At 36.5% G+C, this 12,017-nt stretch overlaps 1 protein-coding gene across 2 annotated transcripts in view; it reads right to left on the bottom strand.

Annotated features, from left to right (window-relative positions):
- Nucleotides 1-12,017, bottom strand: part of cpne7 (copine 7) — a 65,516-nt gene that overhangs the window by 50,813 nt on the left and 2,686 nt on the right. The window lies entirely within an intron of this gene.

Raw genomic sequence — 12,017 nt, 5'->3', positions numbered from 1 at the left:
TTCTACACAAATGGAAATTTGGGTTTCACTTTATTTCGATGGGCCCTTTAACACATTCTGTTGACAAGTAATATTGCACCTACATGTCTACTAACTCTCATTAGTGTTAGTAGAGCATTATAGACTGGTAGGGTTAGGGTTACATTAAAGGGATAGTTCACTTTGAAATACATTTTTGGTATGTTTTAGCTTACCTCAAGGGCATCCAAGATGTAGGTGTCTTTGTTTCCGCAGTAGTTTCAATTTTGAAAATTTTAGGTCAAACCGTTCTTGTCTGTCATATAATGGAGGTCTATGGTCACCACCTCAAAGAGCATGCACAGAGAAGTCCAAATTAAACACGATTTAATGACTCGTAAATGTAAGTACACATTAATGGCCTAAGACACGAACTGAGCGGTTTGTGTAAGAAAACGAACAGTATTTATATCATTTTTACCTCTTGTTACCACAGCCACGTCCAAGATGGCGCGAGTGCTTTGTGGCTGTGGTAACGAGAAGTAAAAACGATATAAATACTGTTCGTTTTCTCACACAAACCGCTCGTTTTGTGTCTTAGGCCATTAATGTGTACTTACATTTACGAGTCATTAAATCATGTTTAATTTGGACTTTTGTCCATGCTCTTTGAGGTGGTGACCATAGACCTGCATTATATGACTGACAGACAAGAACGGTTTGACCTAAAATTTTCAAAATTGAAACTACTGCGGAAACAAAGACACCTACATTTTGGATGCCCTTGAGGTAAGCTAAAACATATCAAAAATTAATTTCAAAGTGAACAATCCCTTTAAGTTGACATGTAGTTGCAAAGAGGGAAATCATCAAACTAAAGAGTTAGCAGATATTAAGCAAACAGTCTACTAATCCTCTACTAAGAGTTAGTTGACATTTAGTTGCAAAGTTACTTATAGTCAAGTTCAAATAAACATTTTTTTTATGGTTTTACTAACCCATTTAGAACAAATGTATTCCAGCAAGAAAACGATTGCTCTGTTTGCAAAAAAGTGAAGCTATGGGATTTTGCCTCCTTCGACAGCATCAAAGTAGTTTCTATTTTTGTTAGTAGCTTAGTTGACTAATTTTTTATTTTTTTTTTTAAATGAAGATCAATTAATGAATCTGTGGGAAATTATACAGTTTTAAAGTAGCTCCCAAACACTGCCAGACTGACTGTCATTATCTGGTGTATTTTTATAAAGGTCATTTGTTACTGTCACACGAAATGTGGAAACTAACCCTTTAAAATCAGCATGTGAAGTAATCAATCACACTCCCAGTAAATCAGATTAACAGTGTCAAACCTCTAATGTGTCTGTGTAGCATATATCAAGCAGGGAATGACCCTCCTCCATCAGCCCATGTTTGACAGAGACTCAGCGATTACATACAGATAAAATATTCAGCCCTTCAATCGACTATCCATGTGTCCTTGAACTTAGTCGTAAGCACTTTCACATAGCTCAAGTGGTAGTTAATCAAACTAAAGGAGCTGGTATGGAACGAATATTAAAAAAACATTATATCCAGGTCATAATTCATCCAAAATCAAAAGGAAATGAGAATTCAGCATAAAGAAAAGGACCATTAATATATTATCCTTTATTATATTGTTTTCATGAGAATTAAGTGCATATCCCCCATCAAATACCAAAATTAGTTTCACATAGGCTACTGCCTTTAACTTATGCGCATTTAAATAAATAATAATGTCACAATGCAAAAAGAAATTTGAACAGTCTACATTAATTTCAATGTTTTTTTAATAGTTTCTTTATAGAAAATATAATTTTCCAATAGACCTGGATACACTGTAAAAAATAATCATGATTTTAACGGTAAAAGACTGGTTAACAGAAAGTTTCTGTACTATATACGGTAAATAACTGTGATATAATTTTACGGTAAAATACCGTTAACTTTACAGTTTTTGAAAGTAAAAAAGAACAACTCATTGTATAATTTACAGCAAAAAAATGCACAATTCCCTATGTGACACTTCACATTTTTTGTATTTTTGTTGAAATAACTATGGTTTCTCATAGTTTTCTTGTTTTTTTTCTAATCAGTTATGTACATTAGGGTTTTATGTTATATTTAATGTTGTTAAATGAATGTTTATTGCATTTTTAAAATTTCATGTGTGTTTAATGTTTGTGTGTATTGAAGTATTTTCGACTATTTTCGATGAGCTTTGATTGATCATGTGACTCATCACTGCTGCGTTTATTATTGGTGTATTACAATGGTACAAAACAGATATATATTTTACAAAAGGTTGGTAAAGCATCATTTTATCAGATAATAAAATACGGTTTATTACAGTAAATTTTAAGTTAAGTCTGTAAAACCATTAACGTTCCTACCGTATTTTTAACGGTAAAGTTCTGACAACCACAGCAGCTGCTAAAAATTACTGTTTTATTTTTTACATTGTATGTTTTAGAGATGCATATGTAAATATAATCTGTTTAGACTTAAAATAGATGACTTCCTCCTGGGAGGTCAAAAAAGTGCATTTCTGATTGCTAATATTTTATTTTTGAGGAGGATCCTGGATGTAGAGCATGACATTGAGAAACCATTATGTCCAATAACCTCTCGATTGGATTACTGCAATACTGTGGTTGCTGAATGGTTTCTGAATCCCTATACTCTACAGCTAGTTCATATACTACTGCAACCAGAGTCTCTGCTATCGCTCCGAACACCCAACTGCCTCCCGCGGCTCCTCCAATCACAGGAAAGCAGACCTCTTATCAATACCAAGTACATCTGCTGCTGGAAAACCATTTTATTACAGAACTCCCTAGTTACGGAACGACCACCGACAACATGCAGAAATCAGACACATTCCCTATACTGTCAACTCACATACACAGCCAAAACTGGATCACGTAGAGTCTGAAATTAAATTACGATATTGTTAACCTTCCAATTAACTTGTTTTCTCAAGTAGTGAGGCGAGACGAAAGGCTGTGTACCTTGGATTTCTCATTAGGGCTTTTATCACTTACCACTGTTTGCTCACTGCGAGTTTAGACTCATCGCCATGTGAAGATTGTTAAAGCTTTGAATAAACGAATAGGTCCTAAACTTCAGTTTAGTTCAGTGGAACAAGTCCAGTTAAGAATCCAAGATCTTATTGTCAACATGAAGAACATCACAGTGAGTTATACAGCTGTTAAATGAGCCGGTGTTTGTCTCTTTACCCCTTACGGTGGATGCTTTATGATGTCTGAGCAAGCAGTGACTGGAAAGGAAGTGATGTACAGCCCAAGAGTGTTGTAGAGAGATTACACAGCAGGTTCTTGAGGGTCTCAGTGCAACAGGATATTATGCTAAATTTACACATAGTATGCAACATTCACCTTGAGAGAGAGTAAGTGAAAGAGAGCGCAAAGAGAGATATGAGTAGGCTTAGCTCCCACTCAATTTTAGCTCTTGATTTGCATAACAATGGCACTTCCCATTGATAGGTGCTGCATGAGCAGATAGTGGAACACCTAATGGCTCAAGAGCACCAGAAAAGCACTCAGTACAACATAGAGGCAAACATCCACATGGTCAGGATCAGTCACGATAACCAATATTTAAAATATAGCTGCATACGAATATGCCAACACAGGCTCATTGGGAAAATGGCAATATTTCTACATGATGAAATGTCTAGAGAGTGTTTGAATGTTAACCAAAACTGATTAACTAAATCCGGTCATTTTTTTAATTACTGTTGTCCCAAACAGCAACATAGTGTCGGCCCAGATCCGGGCCACATCTGGTACATGTGGATTTGGATCCTAGGTACACTGTAAAAAAAATATTTTCAAGATTTGTTATCACAACATTTTTTCTTTTGTCAAATCAACTTTATAATAATTTATTTAGTTGAAATAACTTATTATTTTGAGTTTCTGATGATTAAATTAATCTCCTTCATTGTATTAACTCACTTTTACCAGTTCAATCAACTTAAAATTTTAAGGCAACCCAAGTAAAACCAACAATATTTTTTACAGTGTAGTAATCACAACATTTTTTCTTTTGTCAAATCAACTTAAATAATTTATTTAGTTCCGATAACATATAATTTTGAGTTTCTGATGATTAAATCATTCTCCTTCATTGTATTAACTCACTTTTTCTAGTTCAATCAACTTAAAATTTTACGGCAACCCAAGTTAAACCAACAATATTTTTTTACAGTGTAGTAATCACAACATTTTTTCTTTTGTCAAATCAACTTAAATAATTTATTTAGTTCAGATAACATATAATTTTGAGTTACTGATGATTAAATCAATCTCCTTCATTGCATTAACTCACTTTTTCTAGTTCAATGAACTTAAAATTTTAAGGCAACCAGGTTACTTACTTTTTTAAGTTAAACCAACAATATTTTTTTACAGTGCAGCTTTCTGGGGTAATATAATTGCAGTTCAAAAGTGATATGTCGATAGTGTTAAAAGCGTTTGCTCAAGCAACTATGCTGTTTTAGCTTTCTTCTACAAGTTTTCAAGCTCTTTTATCGTGACTCATGTTTCAGGACTCGTACGCAGGTGCTCCACATCACAAATGCAGTGCCGTAACACGTGGATTCCACATCTACCAGATGTGGCCCAGATCAGACACTATGTTGCTGTCTGGTAAACCGCATTAAAATCATTATTAAAGGGTCACTGTACCTCTAGAAAGATGAATATGTATTTAAAATGGGTAATATGTAGAAGAAATGTGAATTATTTTTGAATTTGGACTTTCTAGGCTGAGAAAAGACAGAAAATATATTTTGGGCTTATGTGGATGAAAGACAACAACTCCCAGAATGCACTTGCTCTGCTGCCCTAGGAGGCCACGCCTACCGGTAACAGAGCGCAGTCGTTAAACAACAAGTCTAGGCTACTAGTGAGTCTCCGTGATGAGTCTGCCCGAAAATGTGTTTCGAGATCGCCCAAAATGTCCGGGATTCGGCTTTTGCGTTCTACATTCGCCATTCATAATGTTTACTGTGGCGAGCGGGACGAGTGAGGGCCGCGGGAGAACGGCGCGAGGCCGGTGTTGTGATTAATGAATGGTGTAAACAATGAATGGCGACTGCAGAAAGCAAAAGCTGAATCCTATACATTGAGGCCGGACATGTCCGGGATAAACAGGATGGTAACCCCTAAAGTTACTACTCGGCTTTCTCCACAGAACAAGAGCCTGCTAGCTTAGCTTCCAAAAAAGATGGCCGACACTATGTGTAATCCCAATCCTCCATAATGCATCCGTCTGCGTATTCAGTAGCTTCGTCCATATTTTCAAAAAGTTTCTGCCGGTGAAATCAACCGCACTGGCACTGATCTGTGATTTGTCTGTTAGCGCATTAGGTCCAACCCCCTATGGGCGGGTTTGAAAGGGTGGGAACTAGTGCTTGTAGTCTTTACAGAAATCCCCCCTTTTACACTTCCTCCTACAATGACGTAAAATTACGATTTTTGCTTCATTGTAGGAGGAAGTAAAAAAGGTAAATAGCGGATTTCTCTCGTCTCAGGGGAAAATGAGAGAGTGTTGCACGACCATTCAATAGTATGACTGGATTTCTAACAATGGAAATCTTAATGCAAATGGGTGGAGTGTCCCTTTAATTACATAAACTGTCCCTGTAATCATAACTTTTGTAAAGAAGGAAAACAAGATTGCGTTTTACTGTCTCTATTGTTAATTTTTACCTGGAAACGGCAGTAAATTCTGCATATTGGTTTACATTTTTTAGGTTTCCAGCGTGCAGAGAGTATACTTGGTGGCAACACTGGCCGTTTCACAGTCAAATAAGAAGTGGAAGAGGCAGAAATACAACAAACTAGTGAAGATCGTGATGTGGAGCGCTTAGTGGAGTCCTGTGAAACACTAATCACAAAAGACTTGAGCTTTGGTTGTGGCTGTGGTTTCAAGAGGTAAAAACGATATAAATAGTGTTTGTTTTCTCACACAAACCGCTCGTTTCGTGTCTTAGGCCATCAATGTGTACTTACATTTACGAGTCATTAAATCGTGTTGAATTTGGACTTCTCTGTGCATGCTCTTTGACGTGGACCCCTAAACCTGCATTATATGACTGACAGACAAGAACGGTTTGACCTAAAAATATCAAAATTGGAAAAAATTGACGAAAAAAGACACCTACATCTTGGGTGCCCTTGAGGTAAGATAAAACATACCAAAAAATAATTTCAAAGTGAACTATCTCTTTAACTTTTTCAATTGTGAAACAACATCTGAAATGTTGTCTGTTCCAAGATGGCGGATGCATTGTAGTGTCTGGATTGGTCGAAAGGGGCATCTACGTATATCCATGCTAGAAGCAGCCTAGAAAACACAGGCAGTGACATAGCAACACTCTAACAACAGCTTAGCATGTTTTTGCAACCACAGAGTTTTGCATAGGGATATCTGAAAATCTATTTTTGTTACTCTGGAGAATTTCTTGACTCAATTATGAACAGTTTTTCTGCGGTGCAGTGCATAAACACAAACTGAATTCATATTTTGTGCCCTAAGTAATATTTTAAAAACAGTGTATTTTTAAATGCAGTTTCAACATTAATCTTTTGCTGGGAAGGGACTGCATTCGGAAGATAACAAGAACTGATAGCAGTCAGAGATTTGGGGAGCTTTTTACAAACCACTTGACATCTCAACAAAACTGCCTAGCTATGATTTAAATGGATACGTTTAGCAAAACAGGACAATGGTAAACACATCTGTTGCTTTGATCATTCAATTGTACAGCAGAAAGGCTCATTGCTTGCATGAGAACAGCCTAATGTTTTACTTATCATATTCTGGGCGTTCTGATAATATGATCATGGATCAATGTAACCTGTTCCACTCATTTAAGAAGTAATGTAATGGGAATAACATGGGAACATACATAGGATGGGACTGTAGAATATGTGAAGCTGGGTCTCCTGTAAGCAAAATGACACTAATTTGACACATCCTAAACATGCATGCCAAGATCCCTGAAATCGTCTGGCAGACATTCAAGACAGATTATGTGGACTAATGACGATGGCAGGAAAACAGCATTGCATATATGTTTTGCGCTGACTTTGGCGAAATGCCTGTGTCTAATATTAGGTTTTTCTGAAAAGCAATCTGGAATGTGTAAAAGCTAATGTCAGGGAAAAGATCGAAATCATTAATTACATAAATACTGCCGCTCTTTGACTGAAGTGTAAAACCATGCAAATTATATTCACAGCGAGTCTATATTTTCTCTATGTGTTGAATATTGATGGCAGTAACATCTCTAATATGGCAGTCTATAAATATTCTGATAGCATTCTATAAAGCGGTCATTAGTCTGACAAACTTGCATTGAGATATGAGACGAGGAAGGGTGTCAAATATGGATCTTTTATGCTCACCGAAAAAATGCATTCAAAAAATTGGATTCTCCAAAACCAAGGCTCAATATTTCACACTCATTGGTTTTTCACAGATATTTGACACAACACACTTTCATCACTGTTCATTAAAAGGATAGTTCCACAAAAAATTAAATTCCTTGTTACTTATCACTGTTTTAGCCGCTTTGGAACAATCTACATTAAAAGCGCTATATAAATGACGATGATTTATTTCAATAATCCACACTAACTATTTAACTTTGCAATATGTCAAATAACTCTCATTAATTTGCAACTAACATGTCAACAAACTCTCATTAGATTATTAGTAGACTTAGTTGACATGTACTTGCAAAGTTACGTATAGTCGGTAACACTTTCCTTGAAGGGGTGTGCATAAGACTAACATGACACCTTCATAATCATGACATGACGCTATGAATATGAAAGAAATTTTATGCATGTTTGTGACAACTGTGATTAAGTGTCATTCACTCAGTTATAACATTTTTAATGCAAATATGACATTGTTTGAGATGTCTTTGTTATGACACCTTGACATAAACCAATACATCATAACCTGTCAGTCATTACTAAGACAACACAACCTGTCATAAACATGACATAGCAGATTAATCATCAAACTTAAGAAAACACCTAGCTTTATTGGTTAACTTTACATTAAACTGTCATGTGGTTGGTTTTGACATTGGCTGTCATGAAGCCATTATAACTTTTTAATGACAAATTCAATTAGTACCACTGTAGTTGAGGTGACAAACATATTCATGACACATTATAATGGCCTCATGACAGCCAATGTCAAAGCCAACCACATGACAGTTTAACTTCATTTTATGTCAAGTTGTCATGACAAAAACACTGACAGGTTATGATATTATCATTTATGTCAAGATGTCATAACAAAGACATCTTAAACAATGTCATACTTGAATACAAAATGTCATTATTGAGTGAAAGACACGTGCATAAACCTTACTTCATATTCAAGACAAATGTCATGTCATGGTTATGAAGGTGTCATGTCAGTCTTATGAACATCCCTTCAAGTAAAGTGTTACCCTTCTAATGGCTGCTAGTTGACATGTAATGCAAAGTTACTTATAGCTAGTAGAATGTCTAAAAATTGCAATACAATACAGTAAGTAAATTGTGGCTACTGTCCATGGGTTCGGACCCCACCAACTTTGACTGCATGGGAAAAAAAAACAGCTAAAATAAAGATCTTTTATGTCTTCGGCAGAACAAAGAAAGTCATACAGGTTTGGAACAACATGACAGTGAGTAAAAGATGACAGTTGCTGCGTCCCAATTCGCTTACTTATACAACGCCCTAAAAGTATGTACTCTTTTTGTGAAGAAAAAGTACATACTTTTGAGTGTGTAGCAAAAGAGTAGGCAAGCTTTGGGACATACTATCACGTCATCTTGAACGGACAGCTCTGTCGCGTGCTGCGTGCATCCTGTCACCGTAAACTGACCTGTCAATCATCTTGTCACAGTTAAAATCCTCTATTCTATCTAATTTTATTTCCTACCGTTTCAGAGAGCACGTTCATCTGCCAGTTGTGGGTCTTTCATGTTCTCCTTGTGTTTGCAATTTGAATATAATGATGTATTTCAAACGTAATAGCTGTGTCTTTACAAAAGTTCACAATGCTGCTGCAAATGCAATATAATGTGGACAACATTGAATAAATTCATTTTCGTCAGGTGAGATACTGATAATTAATCACTCAAAGCTCTTCATCTAAACCTCTCTACACAACCGCGGGGACTCGCGCGTCCTCCGTATCGACTACGTGTCTGTAGTTTTTTAACACTTTTTACTCGTGTTTGTAGTTCTAACCGAATCCTCGTCCAACGCGCAATGGTTTGTGGTCAATATCAGCCGTTAGATTGTGCATCGATCTACACTTCGGATTCTGACCGGAAAAAGTAGATCATCCGGGTATCTTTGAAACACTCATTTCAACATATTACGATTTGGGACGTACTAATTCTGTTTTCGAATACTATTTAGGACGGATAGTATGCGAATTGGGACGCAGCAAGTGTTTTAATTTTTTGGGTGAACTATCCCTTGTCCCTGGATGGCGTTTCATCCAGTGACTCACCAGCACTATCATCAACCACTTCACAACGAAAGCTAATCATGTTCACAATAATGCATCTAAAACCATCACAACTTGCAGACTTAATCTACGGCACACAGTATGAAGACTGTCAAATGATTAATCGCGATTAATTGCACCCAAAATTTTTTTTTATTTATATATAAAATATATAGATATATATATATATATAATATAAATTATATATAAACACAGTGTACATGAAAATATTTCTTAAATATATACAAGCATGTGTGTGTATTTATATATAAAATAATTATACACAGTGCACATATGTTATGTAAACACAAAACTTTTATTTTGCATGCGATTAATCGCGATTAATCGCTTGACAGCCGTAATATTCATTGATATGATTGTCTTATCCACGCTGACGAAAAAGCTTTTTTCCCTCCTTTTTGTTTATTTTCATGTTGATTGTCAAATACATCTTGGAAAATGACGTCTCAATGGCTTTTTCATTTTCCTGTTTTACGTGTCCCTGCTTTAAAAGGAATCTTTTGAAATGCAGGCTGAAGCCGGATGGCATCTCTCACTTTGTTCTCTGTGATGTTGAACGTGACACAGTTGTTGGAATAATGGGGCCAGGATTAAGATTTCATCCTTCAGCCTGACACATTGCTGTAGACACTTTCGCAGCTTTGCCGAGCTGTCTCCAGAACCACTGCTGTGGCTCCAGATAATTTTTTTTTTCCTCGCAGTGACTGCTTTGATATGGAAAAAAACACCCGAGTGGTCTCTCTCCTTGCTTCAAGCGCCCTTTCCTGCTGTGCGACAATTCCCCGCCAAGATTCATTCCAAAAAGTGTCCACTCCCCCCCCTCGCAGTCAACCTTCACAATCAAGCCCTACTTTCAGGATATCAACTGAAGGCATTGTGCGAAATTATACCCATCCAACATTTCTAAACCCAAAGCCTTCAGATATCAAGCGTAACATCAGTTCTGGCAGGTCACGTTAGTCAAGCTTGCATCAGATGACTCCACGTCTACCTATTGGAATATGCCTATCACTGTAAACATTTAGAAACTACTTCAGTTTTATCAGCATCGCGTTTCTCAGGAGCTAATTACCCTCCTCCATCCCCAGCTCCTCCTCTCGTCCAGTCAGGATTTGGATCAGTATAAATTCTCGAATTATGTCATACTTTAAAATATTGAATTTATGATATCTGCAATACATTCATGTTGTTTCAGTCCTAAGGGGGGTTATTGTTGCTCTCCCTGCTCTTATCCAGGCTGCATGGATGCACAGGGAGTTCATGCCCAGAACTGAACCATATCGCCAATCTAAACTGTATGCTAATTGTCAATCGTATTTGACGATAGTGGTCCTGAAGTAACACTCTGAGCTGTTTTAAAGTAGTTATATATAGACATATTCATGTCTTTCTTTCTTCAGTCGAAAAGAAATTAAGGTTTTTGATGAAAACAATCCAGGATTTTTCTCCATATAATGCACTTTACTGGTAACCAAACGGTTCAAGGTCCAAAAGACACTTTCAGTACAAACTGCAAACTGTTCAAAGGGCTTTAAACGATTGACTCTCCTGTTCGAACTTATTCATCGAAATGAACAAATCTTTTTTCGAGTCAACTCGTTCTTTTCGTTCGTTGAATGAACCAAATGACACGAAAAAAGATTCGTTCATTTTGATAAATAAGTTCGAACAGGAGAGTCACGAACGTGCCCATGTCATCCAAGATGTCCATGTCATTCTTTCTTCAGTCGAAAATAAATTAAGGTTTTTGGTTCCAGGATTTTCTCCATATAATGGACTTCATTGGGAACCAAACGGTTCAAGGTCCAAATGAGAGTTTCAGTGCACCTTCAAAGGGCTTTAAACGACACCAGATGAATAAGGGTCTTATCAAGCGAAACGATCACTCATTTCAATAGTAAATAAAAAAGTTTAAGTTTTATAAGCACAAATGCTCGCCTTGCTCTGTTCTGTGATGAGCGTTCGAGACTCTCCTTTTCAAACTCGCTCATCAAAATGAACAAATCTTTTGTAGAGTCATGACTCGAAGGGTCCTAAATAAAACTCTTATTCATCGTCTGGTGTCGTTTAAAGCACTTTGAAGCTGCACTGAAACTCTCATTTGGACCTTAAACCGTTTGGTTCCCATTGAAGTCCATTATATGGAGTCCATTACATTAAAAACATTCATTTCTTTTCAACTGAAGAAAGAAAGACGTTGACATCTTGGATGACATGGGGGTGAGTTTTTTTTTTTACTCCTTTAAGTTTCATTGCATTTTTCCCCCCTTTCATGGCTGTATTTTTGTTTTTCAGAAGAAACAAACTCATACAGGTTTGCAGGGTGAGTTAATTATACAATTTTAATATCGGCCACGGGCATTCAAAACATAATGTATTGGTTGACCAGTATTTATGACTGAAAACATTATAACAAAACCAATACTGTAAAATAAATATTCCAATGGTGCAAAGACCTACTCAA

This window comes from Pimephales promelas, chromosome 1, assembly GCF_988280905.1.
Source record: "Pimephales promelas chromosome 1, fPimPro1.hap1.1, whole genome shotgun sequence".
In the NCBI taxonomy this organism is placed as follows: domain Eukaryota; kingdom Metazoa; phylum Chordata; class Actinopteri; order Cypriniformes; family Leuciscidae; genus Pimephales; species Pimephales promelas.
The sequence above is the reverse complement of the archived record's forward strand: the minus strand, read 5'-3'. Positions and strand labels throughout refer to the sequence as shown.